This window comes from Salmo trutta, chromosome 17 (assembly GCF_901001165.1).
Source record: "Salmo trutta chromosome 17, fSalTru1.1, whole genome shotgun sequence".
In the NCBI taxonomy this organism is placed as follows: domain Eukaryota; kingdom Metazoa; phylum Chordata; class Actinopteri; order Salmoniformes; family Salmonidae; genus Salmo; species Salmo trutta.
In genome coordinates this window covers 54,547,010-54,559,918 of record NC_042973.1, presented here as the reverse complement: position 1 = coordinate 54,559,918, position 12,909 = coordinate 54,547,010, and the positions used below count along the sequence as shown (strand labels likewise).

At 41.0% G+C, this 12,909-nt stretch overlaps 1 protein-coding gene across 1 annotated transcript in view; it reads left to right on the top strand.

Annotated features, from left to right (window-relative positions):
- Positions 1–891: 891 nt before the first annotated feature.
- The window catches only part of LOC115152434 (tumor protein p53-inducible protein 11-like), a 145,470-nt gene continuing 133,452 nt past the window's right edge, over positions 892–12,909 (top strand). The window contains exon 1 of the mRNA XM_029697311.1: positions 892–984. The gene's annotated coding sequence lies outside the window, so the exon portion shown is untranslated. The remainder of the gene's footprint in view (positions 985–12,909) is intronic.

Genomic DNA, 12,909 nt, shown 5'->3' with positions numbered 1-12,909 from the left:
ATGCAACGATGTTTCACACACAAGTTATTTTCAAAGAGATGGCTAACAATAGCAATGTGATTGGTTGATTCCAAGCCAGAATTTTGCCCTAATACAGTTGAATGTCAGATGCCTTTATCTAGCTTCTGGATGTTTTGAACTCTTATGGTGGTGATTTTACAAAATTACAATCATGGTCTTGAATTGGACTCGCATTTTTCTGGTCTTGACTCGGTCTCCGCCCCCCTCTGGCCTTGGTCTTGACTTGGACTCGATTTGCTCCGGTCTTGGTCTTGAATCGGTCTCGCTTTAGGTGTTCTCGAGCACAACACTGGCTACACACATGTCAAATGAATTCCCTAATAAATAACATAGCAATATGTTTGTATGGCGATTTATGATTCCCCCCCCCCTCAAAATAACAGAGGGCCTATAATTAAAAACCCTAATCGGCAAAGAGTAGTCTACATATTACGGTAATGATATCTGCGATCTGTTGTGCGTACATTGCAATGCGTTAAAGCATAGATCCTTCTGACCTGTGAGAAGAAAGCCACAATAAGGATTAGCCACAATAGTGGAATTTTTGTTTTGCCTGTAAAATAAAAGTCCCCATTGAATGTGACAAAAATGGATATTAACAGTGGAATCAGTTTACAATGGATATACTGTAAGTTTGCCCCCAATGCAATTCTAAAGTCTAATAGTCTTTTGTTAAATGTATGTAACAACATTCCGACCTTGTTTAGCATTATCTATTCCAGATATGGATGGATTCCATTATTGTATAAGTTTGAATGACTTTCAATGCGGGACCTTTATTTTGAAGGCAAACCGAAAATTCCACTCTTGTGTCTAATACTTATTGCGGCTAGCTTCACACGTCTCATTCTCCACTCCATCGCAAACCCGAACAGCACTGTCGCGATTTGAATATCGTGCTGCTTTTCAAATACAAGTGAAAGGGCAACTAGTCTTCGGATTGTGGTCGCTTTTACGCTGCCTGTAAGTAGCCAAACACATGAATTATATATTTTTTTTATTCTGCTCAATGTTTCTTTGCTTTTAGTTGTTTGTGTTTTGAAGAGGTCGTTTTGTGCGTTGGCATGTGGCTTATTTTTTTATTTATTATTATGCTGGAACTTCTGTGGACAAATAGCCAATACATTGGTAGATTGACAAACGTTAATAATGCCTAGCGTGTGGCAGAACTATTGGAATTTAGTCAATGTTTGATAGTCATAGAATTTGAAGATCGACACATATATAAGTTCAACAGCGCCGCGCTCCACAACAAAATCAGCGCGTGCCCATTTGACGCTTCTGTGTAATGTTTATTCCTTGATGCAACGTTTTCACATCTGGGCGGAATGAGTCAACTGCAGCCTAGGCTAATTCTATTGCGTTTACTGTGAAATTTTGCCCAAACAAACTACTTTAGGTCGAAAGGATAATCACAACATTGCGAATGTTTCTGTTCATCCTTCATATCTCCTTCAATTTGTTGTCTGGGGCGCTTGCAGCCCACTCAGTTCTACTATAGAGGCAGCCTAGTGTAGCCTAAAAGGCAAACGTTTATGGAGTAATTTCATGGAGAGACATGCATATGAATTATACGTTTGATTAATCCAGATGATTAGAGTGGTAATTGTTTTCTATTTCTATTATTTTCTGTCCATCTTTGATGCTGTGTGCCCCATGGTGTTGTGTTGAATGTGTTGCTGTTTTACAGGCTAAAGCGCATTTCTCTACTAGATGTTTTCTCTCAATGAATGTCTGTCATTCCTCTTCATGCTTCAATACGAACTGTGAGTGTGTGTGAACTGCAGATGACCAATCATAAGTAAAAGGATAAACCACCTTTTTCACAGATAAGATGCATTGAATGCCTTTTTAAGTATCAAAATAAACATTAATCGCTTGTAATCCTCTATAGGGACAAACTATCACATCTGTTTAATTCAAATAATTATTTTGAAATGCTTTAAAAGAGCTGTGACCACTCAAATGCACTTAACCTTTGACAGATTTGAGAATACAGGGATTAAGGGCGAGAGGGAGACTGAATGAGAAAAGGATAGAATTCTACTTTTGACCATGTAATGTATGTGGACACCCCATCAAATTAGTGGATTCGACTATTTCAGCCACACCCATTGTTGACAGGTGTATACAATTGAGCACACCGCCATGCAATCTCCATAGACAAACATTGGCAGTAGAATGGCCCTTACTGAAGAGCTCTGTGACTTTCAACGTGGCACCGTCATAGGATGTCACCTTTCCAACAAGTCAGTTTGTCAAATTTCTGCCCTGCTAAAGCTGCCCTGGTCAACAATAAGTGCTGTTATTGTGAAGTGGAAATGTGACTCGAATCGGTTTTATGTAGCAAAATTTGAAATTGTGTTTTTACATTGGATAAAAGTAGAGACTCAGAGCTACAAAATGCTATATCATACACTACAGTTGAGGAACTATGGGAAAGTAATTTTGCTTTGAAAGTTGATAAACTTGTAAACTCACTTTTGAGAAAATTGCCTTTTGAATCTTTTGGTACTACTACTGGAGAGGCCTTTCTTTGTCCACACCCATTCAACATCGTTCACATCCTCTTAAGCTTTAACCTCTCTAGGGCCGGCGGGACGAAATCGTCCCACCTACGTAACAGCCAGTGGAATCCTGTGGCGCGTTATTCAAATACCTTACAAATGCTATTACTTCAATTTCTCAAACATATGACTATTTTACAGCATTTTAAAGACAAGACTCTCGTTAATCTAACCACACTGTCCGATTTCAAAAAGGCTTTACAACGAAAGCAAAACATTAGATTATGTCAGCAGAGTACCCAGCCAGAAATAATCAGGCACCCATTTAGCTGTCTTCTGGGTTTTTGTGACATTATATGCTAGCTTGAAAAATGGGTGTCTGATTATTTCTGGCTGGGTACTCTGCTGACATAATCTAATGTTTTGCTTTCGTTGTAAAGCCTTTTTGAAATCGGACAGTGTGGTTAGATTAACGAGAGTTAGCATTTCTAAGGTATTTGAAATTCGCGCCACGGGATTCAACTGGCTGTTGAGTAGGTGGGACGCAAGCGTCCCACCTAGCCCAGAGAGGCTAGCCCAGAGAGGTTTAGACATGTAGCTAGGTAAACAATGAACCATAATCCCAACTCATGACATTATTACCCTGCATGAATCTACAGGTACCTAGCCAACCAGGTTAAATGTTAGCTAGCTAACATTAGGCTATAGCTAGCCAAGCAAATGGCTCTTTCTGTCAAAATTAGAAACGTGTAATCTGAAAATGTAGCTAGCTAGACTCTTACCGGCATACATCATTCATGGTTGGAAGTGTATCCTGTCAGATGCCATGGTTGGCCTTAGTTTGAAGATGTAATCCGGAGAAAGGTGTTTTCTCCATCTCCTTAGCTGTTATACTAAAATTCCACTGATTTCAAAACTCAGTCCTCCAGAAAGTGGAGAGCAACACTTCTGCAGATTTAATACATGATACATTTATTAAAGCTACATAAGTAGCGTTAGACAGGATTACCTACAGACATGGTGACCAGCTCAAATAGACAGAAACGTCTTATATGGCAGACCAATCCACACTCGTCTCTCGGCATCATGGCTAGCGGGAAGGTTGCTAGCTTTTTCTTTGGCTAAACCAACTAGGCTCGTAATTTTACATTTTATATTTATATTTCCAGACGACATACAAGTTTGTTATTAAAACCTCTTACATCTACACGTTCCGCTAGCGGAACGTCTGCTCCAATATCCAATGATGGGCGGGGCGCGAAATACAAACTCCTCTAAAATCCGAAAACGTCCATTTTTCAAACATATGACTATTTTACAGCTATTTAAAGACAAGACTCTCCTTTATCTAACCACACTGTCCAATTTCAAAAAGGCTTTACAGCGAAAGCAAAACATTAGATTATGTCAGCAGAGTACCCAGCCAGAAATAATCAGACACCCATTTTTCAAGCTAGCATATCATGTCACATAAACCCAAACCATAGCTAAATGCAGCACTAACCTTTTATGATCTTCATCAGATGACACACCTAGGACATTATGTTATACAATACATGCATGTCTGTTCAATCAAGTTCATATTTATATCAAAAACCAGCTTTTTACATTAGCATGTGACGTTCAGAACTAGCATTCCCACCGAACACTTCCGGTGATTTTACTAAATTACTAACGATAAACGTTCACAAAAAGCATAACAATTATTTTAAGAATTATAGATACAGAACTCCTCTATGCACTCGATATGTCCGATTTTAAAATAGCTTTTCGGATGAAGCACATTTTGCAATAATCTAAGTACATAGCCCAGCCATCACGGGCTAGCTATTTAGACACCCAACCAGTTTAGCCTTCACCAAAATCACATTTCCTATAAGAAAAATGTTCTTACCTTGCTTGTTCTTCGTCAGAATACACTGCCAGGACTTCTACTTCAATAACAAATGTTGGTTTGGTCCCAAATAATCCATCGTTATGTTCCATCAAGACGTTTTGTTCGTGCGTTCTAGACACTATCCCAACGCTAAATCTCGGCCACGAGCATGACGCAGAATGTGACAAAAAATTTCTAAATATTCCATTACCGTACTTCGAAGCATGTCAACCGCTGTTTAAAACCAATTTATCTCGTAGAAAAGCGATAATATTCCGACCGGGAATCTGCCTGTCTGTATACTGAGGGAAAAACCGAAAGCCGGGGGCGGGGCGGGTCGCGAGCGTAAGGCTTAGTCCACTGAGTGACCACTTAGCTTTTGCTCTCCTTTGTTTCAGCCAGGGCTTTGAATTACATCATTCCTGTTTTTCCCGGGCTCTGAGACTCCATTGGAGACGTGGGAAGTGTCACGTAACAGCAGAGATCCTTAGTTTTTGGAAGAGATGTCAAACAAAGAAAATAAAAGGTCTGACAGGGTACTTCCTGAACAGAAGCATCTCAGGTTTTTGCCTGCCATAGGAGTTCTGTTATACTCACAGACACCATTCAAACAGTTTCGAAACTGTGGAGTGTTTTCTCTCCAAAGCTAATAATTATATGCATATTCTAGTTTCTGGGCAGGACTAATAATCAGATTAAATCGGGTACGTTTTTTATCCAGCCGTGAAAATACTGCCCCCTAGCCATAAGAGGTTAATGCACATGAAAGTTCACATGTTCGAGAAGGATATTTCTGCCCCCAAAAAATGCATTTTGATGAAAAAGAAAGTTTGTTCAAACGGCTCTCCTGTAAAGTAGTGACCCGTGACATACGCCTAGTTTCCTGAAACGGGTCACAAATGTTTAGGAGCAACAACGGCTCAACCATGTAGTGGTAGGCCACACAAGCGCACAGAATGGGACCACAGAGTGCTGAAGTGTGTAGCATCTGTCCTTGGTTGCAACACTTACTACTGAGTTCCAAACTGTCTCTGGAAGCAAAGTCAGTACAAGAACTGTTCATCGGGAGTTTCATGAAATGGGTTTCCATGGCCGACCAGCCGCATACAAGCCTAAGATCACCATGCGCAATGCCAGGCGTTGGCTGGAGTTGTGTAAAGCTCGCCGCCATTGGACTCTGGAGCAGTAGAAATGCATTCTCTAGAGCATGTATTGCTGTCGGGGGTATGCCAAATAAAATGTGATTCACATAAAAAAATATTTTATTGAAAAAAAAATTACATCTTCAGATTTTCAAATAGTACATTTATATTTTCCAATGGGGCTATACATTTGGGTGAGTTTTTTTTTTCTCGTCTGAGCAGTCTCGTTTTACTGCCAAAATTAAACGATCTAGTGTTCAGCGAAATAACACAATGTCAAATACAGGTAACCTAGTCAAATAATTAACATCCAATCACATGAACCATTACTCTCTTGCGGGAAACTTCACTCTTACGCAGACATTTAGAAACTAAACATGACAATTTGAAAAATAAGTCAATGGAGTTTTTTTGAGCGAGAATAAAGATGACTTTCAAGTAGTAAGACATGTATAAAAGCAACAGATACTATTTTAATAAGAAGGGGCTAGAAGCGTCTTATATGGTGAGTCATCGAGTGGCTAGGACAGGTAAGCCCCATACTATTGTGGAGGACTTAATTCTTCCTGCTGCTGTGGATATGGCTGGGACAATGCTGGGGGATGAGTCAACAGACGTGACAGACCTGGCACAGCTCCTGGTATATGTCTTATGTTTATGGGGGGTCAATTAAGGAAGACATCCTCTTATGCAAACCACAGGAAACCAGGACAACATAAGAGAATATTTTTAAAGTACTAGACAGCTTTGTGACATCAAATGGACTTTGGTGGTCAAGATGTGTTGGTATTTGTAGTGATGGCGCAAAAGCCATGATAGGGAGACATAGTGGAGTGGTAACGCGCATGCAAGCAGTTGCTCCTGACGCCACTTGGGTACACTGCAGCATCCACCGAGAGGCTTTTGCTTCCAAGGGAATGCCTGACAGCTTGAAAGACAGTTTGGACACTACAGTGAAAATGGTTAACTTTGTAAAGCAAGGCCCCTGAATACAGATGTATTTTCTGCATTATGCAATGATATGGGCAGCGAGCATGTAACCCTTTTACAACATACAGAAATGCGCTGGTTATCAAGGGGCTAAGTATTGACGCGTTTTTTTTTAAATTGAGAGACAAGCTTAAAGTTTTCTTTACTAACTATTTTCACTGGTCTGACCGCTTGCATGATGACGAGTTTCACACAACTGGCCTGTCTGGGAGATGTTTTTTCTCTCCTGAATGATCTGATTCTAGGATTACAGGGACTCTCTGGAACTGTGTTCAATGTGCGGGACAAAATTGAGGCTATGATTAAGAAGTTGGAGCTTTTTTCTGTCTGCATTAACAAGGACTACACAGGTCTTCCACCATTTGTATGATTTTTTTTTTTGTGTGCAGGTGAACTCAAGCTTACGGACAATGTCAAATGTGATATAGCGAAGCACCTGAGTGCGCAATTACTTTCCCGAAACGGACGGCACAAACAACTGGATTCGTTATCCTTTTCATCCCCTGCCTCCAGTCCACTTACCGATATCTGAACAAGAGAGCCTCATTGAAATTGCAACAAGCGGTTCTGTGAAAATGTAATTTAATCAGATGCCACTGCCAGATTTCTGGATAGGGCTGTGCTCAGAGTTTCTTGCCTTGGCAAATCGTGCTGTTAAGACACTGATGCCCTTTGCAACCACGTACCTATGTGAGCATGGATTCTCAGCCCTCACTAGCATGAAACTAAATACAGGCACAGATTGAGACTCTCTCCAATACAACCCAACATTGCAGAGTTATGTGCATCCTTTCAAGCAAACCCGTTTCATTTAGTCACAATTTTTTATTAAGAAATAAGGTTTTATATGTAAGATGGCTAAATAAAGGGCAAAGATATTGTGTATTATTTGTGCCCTCGTCCTATAAGAGCTCTGTCACTTCCCACAAGCTGGGTTGTGACAACTCCCACTCATTCTTATGTTTTAATAAATGTATCGTATAGTGTGTGTGTGTGTGTGTGTGTGTGTGTGTGTGTGTGTGTGTGTGTGTGTGTGTGTGTGGCAGGCTTACAATGATGCAAAAAACATTTGAGAGTGCGCTGACCCTGGTGCTAGAGGGGGTACGCAGCTGGAGGTTGAATGTTTTGAAGGGGTATGGAACTAACAAATTTGGGAACCACTGCAGAGTGATGAATGATGCTTCACCATCTGGCATGTAGTGTAAGAGGTTTGGCCAATTACATTAGTCCTCCAGGCTCTTTCATGGGCAGAATGGTCTAAAATGTGCCTGGCATAATGTTATGATCTCTCCTGCAGAAGGAGGAAGAGAAGGCAGTGTGTGTGTGTGTGTGTGTGTTAAGAGAGGGAGTGTGTAGGTCCATGTTTGTACTTGGAGAGTTTTTGACTCAAGTCAGGATTATTTGAGGACATTTGGATGGATACCATGCATGAGAAGAAAAGTTTTACCATTTTATTGGATTCCTCATGTCTTGTTCAATGGCAGGAAGAATTTCGGTCCAAATCGGCTGTTGAGTACTATATTTGTTGAATCCTATAAAAGGGTGAATTTGGATGCAATCAATTTGCTTAATTTCTGAGATTGCATTTCAACATATTTCAGGAATGGTGATCTGTTTCAAACTCCAGAATTTATTTCGGAACAATCTGAGATGGTGGGTGTCATGGCTTGCTGGAATGACCCCTCTCCTTTTGTGAGCATTCGATCACCCAATATGAGGGTCTGTGGACACACAGCAATGGGTGTTTGAATACATAATGAACTGATATGGTTCTGTAGCGATACCTTGTCAATTTGTGTAGGGTAATTGTATCTAGGTGTTACTGTTTTCTTGGAACTGGCTCTGCAGCATGTGGTAGCTTTTTGAGCCTGAAATAAGAATAAGGCTATCTGGATAGATACAACGACGCCTTGGAAGAGAAGTTCTTGAAAATGTCCGCTGACTGAATGCAGAGATTGTGTTGTGGATCAAACCGTAGACTCCTGAAAAATAACACTGTCCTTGACCTTTCTTCACCTATGACAACCGTTTGAACAATTTAATTGTTCTCCATGTAAAAAAAAAAAAAAAAAAAAAAGGCTAACACAAGGGGCTGGTTTCCTGTATTCAGCGAAACTAAATAGCACTTTCAATTTTATTTTACTGTGTTTAGTGATTGGTCAATGTAGCAGCCAATCACATCCCAGCTGCTAGACTACATTGGTTGCTCAAATTATCTATAATTTTGTCAGTATGGATAATTGTACAGTTTTGATGAAAAGACAGTCTTTTCCTCGCCTTAATGCCTGAACTTGTGATCGACTGCATGTTGCTTTTTTATAATTAAGGCATAATGCTCTTAGCCTTGGAACAGCATTAATAAAGACATGTTTCTTGAGACCTTTCCTAATTTGCCATCATGCGTAGCTTTGTGAGTTGCTTGTTGATTGCTTAGGTTTTCTTTCCTTATTGAAGGCATAATTCCATAGCTGCAGTGTGGCACACAGGGATGGAGGGGGTGTTTCTTTCTATTTCATTCTTCCTTTCTCGGCTCCCATAGACATGAAGATGCATCTTGAAAAAACTATGTAGAAAAGCTATGGCTGACCCCAATTAGTCGACTGGTTGGTCGATAGGCTGTTGGTTGACCAATATTTTTTTATTCATTTGTATTTAATTTTTTTAGCAGTAGCATATACAGTTGAAGTCGGAAGTTCACATGCACCTTAGCCAAATACATTTTAAACTCAGTTTTTCACAATTCCTGACATTTAATCCTCGTAAAAATTCCCAGTCTTAGGTCAGTTAGGATCACCACTTTATTTTAAGAATGTGAAATGTCAGAATAATAGTAGAGAGAATGATTTATTTCAGCTTTTATTTCTTTCGTCACATTCCCAGTGAGTCAGAAGTTTACATACACTCAATTAGTATTTGGTAGCATTGCCTTTAAATTGTTTAACTTGGGTCAAACGTTTCGGGTAGCCTTCCACAAGCTTCCCACAATAAGTTGGGTGAATTTTGGCCCATTTCTCCTGACAGAGCTGGTGTAACTGAGTCAGGTTTGTAGGCCTCCTTGCTCGCACACGCTTTTTCAGTTCTGCCCACAAAGGATGTGCAAGTAGAAATACTGGTGCGCAAAAGAGCAGAAAAACCCAAAACAAATATGGGGATGAGGTAGGTAGTTGGATGGGCTGTTCACAGCCGGATCCATTGTCCTTTGCTGTTGATTGCTGCTGTTCTGGGTTTGATTTGCACTTTTCACACCAAAGTATGTTTATCTCTAGGAGACAGAACGCGTCTCCTTCCTGAGCAGTATGACGGCTGCGTGGTCCCATGGTGTTTATACTTGCGTACTATTGTTTGTACAGATGAATGTGGTACCTTCAGGCATTTGGAAATTGCTCCCAAGGATGAACCAGACTTGTGGAGGTCTACAATTTCTTTCTTAGGCCTGAGCTGATATCTTTTGATTTTCCCATGATGTCAATCAAAGAGGCAATGAGTTTGAAGGTAGGCCTTGAAATACATCCACAGGTACACCTCCAATTGACTCAAATGATGTCAATTAGCCTATCAGAAGCTTCTGAAGGCATGACATCATTTTCTGGAATTTTCCAAGCTGTTTAAAGGCACAGTCAACTTAGTGTATGTAAACGTCTTACCCACTGAAATTGTGATACAGTGAATAAGTGAAATAATCTGTAAATAATTGTTGGAAAAATGACTTGTCATGCACAAAGTAGATGTCCTAACCGACTTTCCAAAACTATAGTTTTGTTAACAAGAAATTTGTGAAGTGGTTGAAACACTTAGGTTGGAGTCATTAAAACTAGTTTATGTAAACTTTCGACTTCAACTGTACCATTACAGAAGGTAAAGTTAAAAACCCAAACAGGTCTGCGCATCAACACCGGTATATTTAATCAATAAAGCCGAGGGGGTGTTGTATATGGCAAATATACCATGGCTTACCATGGCTTAGGGCTGTTCTTAAATACGACGCAACGCGGAGTGCTGGATACAGCCCTTAGCCGTGGTATATTGGCCATATACCACAAACCCCCGAGGTGCCTTATTGCTATTATAAACTGGTTACCAACGTAATTAGTAAAAAAATAAATGTTGACTCATCCCCTGGTATATGGTCTGATATACCATGGCTGTCAGCAAATCGGCATTCAGGGCTCCAACCACCCAGTTCATGAAGTTAAATAAGTTAAAAAAAAAAAAAATTATAAAATGTATGCATTCACTACTGTAAGTCGCTCTAGATAAGAGTGTCTGCTAAATGACTAAAATGTAAATGTAAGGTATACGGCCCACCCCTAATATCATAGTGTTACATTTACCCCCAAGGAGACGAGGACATTATTGTTCCTCCACACGTCTATCCAATCCTCTGAGGTCCAGACAAAAGCCTAGGGGTTAAGGACTAGTTGCCAATTTGGAACTCAATCATCTTCACGATTATAATAACCTTGGGTGGGTTTGAGCCTGATGAGGAAAACCGTATGGGCAACCAGCCCCTGCTCAGCTCCTCATCTGCCCAATCATCATCTATATAATTGTTATCCTTGCCTCAGATATAGCTTTCCTTAGGGCTGTCCCTGTCAGATGTCTGAATCTGTTCTTTCGACCAATCGATTGTATTTTTCCATATACAGTGCATTCAGAAAGTATTCAGGCCTCTTCCCTTTTTCCACATTTTGTTACGTTACAGCCTTATTCTAAAATGGCTTAAATAAAAATGATTCAATCTACACACAATACCCCATAATGACAAAGCGAAAACAGGAAGAAAAAAAATGCTAAAATAAAAACATACCTTATTTACATAAGTATTCAGACCCTTTGCAATGTTCATACTGTGAGACACCTAAGACAGCGCTACAGGGAGACAGGACGGACAGCTGATTATCCTCGCAGTGGCAGACCACGTGTAACAACACCTGCACAGGATCGGTACACCCGAACATCACACCTGCGGGACAGGTACAGATTGGCTACAATAACTGCCCGACTTAAACCAGGAAAGCAGAATCCCTCCATCAGTGCTCAGACTGTCCGCAATAAGCTGAGAGAGGCTGGACTGAGGGCTTGTAGGCCTGTTGTAAGGCAGGTCCTCACCAGACATTACTGGCAACAACGTTGCCTATGGGCACAAACCCACCGTCGCTAGACCAGACAGGACTGACATAAAGTGCTCTTCACTGGCGAGTCACGGTTTTGTCTCAACAGGGGTTATGGTCGGATTCGCGTTTATCGTTGAGGCCTGTATTCTGGAGCAGGATCAATTTGGAGGTGGAGGGTCTGTCATGGTCTGGGGCGGTGTGTCACAGCATCATCGGACTGAGCTTGTTGTCATTGCAGGCAATCTCAATGCTGTGCATTACAGGGAAGACATCTGCCTCCCTCATGTGGTACCCTTCCTGCAGACTCATCCTGACATGACCCTCCAGCATAACAATGCCACCAGCCATACTGCTCATTCTGTGCATGATTTCCTGCAAAACAGGAATGTCAGTGTTATGCCGTGGCCAGCAACGAGCCTGGATCTCAATCCCATTGAGCACGTCTGGGACCTGTTGGATCGGAGGGTGAGGGCTAGGGCCTTGCCCCTCAGAAATGTTCGGGAACTTGCAAGTGCCTTGGTGGAAACATCTCACAAAAAGAACTGGCAAATCCGGTGCAGTCCATGACTTCTATCGCAGTCTGATGGCCTTGCGATAGAAGCTGTTTTTCCAGTCTCTCGGTCCCAGCTTTGATGCACCTTCTTGTATGAATGAGGTAACCATGGCCTTCTTAATGATGGATTCATTGTGTCCCTCTTTTCCTGAGTGCTTCTGTCTCTCTGAAAGCACGATCCAGCCACCTCAACCAACCCAGTAATTACTAATTAGACACTTGTGCTTAAAGTGGTTGTCCTTCGAGCTCATCACAATCTACCTAATGGGTTACATTTAGCATTTAAGGCATGGGCAACAATGGGGATGATATTATTGTGCCTGTAGGCAGCACAGAATAATCAATAGGTCTGACTGCACAGAGGTGCTTGGCAAGATGGGTTACAGCGGGAGACCAGCGTATGTGTGTTGGGGGAAATCCAAGCTCCATCAGCTAGGACTTAGATATTGGTTAATCAAATCTTCCCATTCTTGCTCAATTTGGCATGCCTCCCTAAACAGCCAAACTGTATACGGATTCAGTATTCTCTCTAGTTGGGCTCGGGGATGGAATAACTATTGAATATTTTCGCTTTTGATTGTGTGGGGTGAGTGTATGCATTCCCGTTCTGTTGACAAAAATGTAGATTTTTTTATTTTTTTTCTACTACAAGTTTGTTATAGGTAACAATCCTTATAGGTAACAAGTACTTATAATACTGTGCATA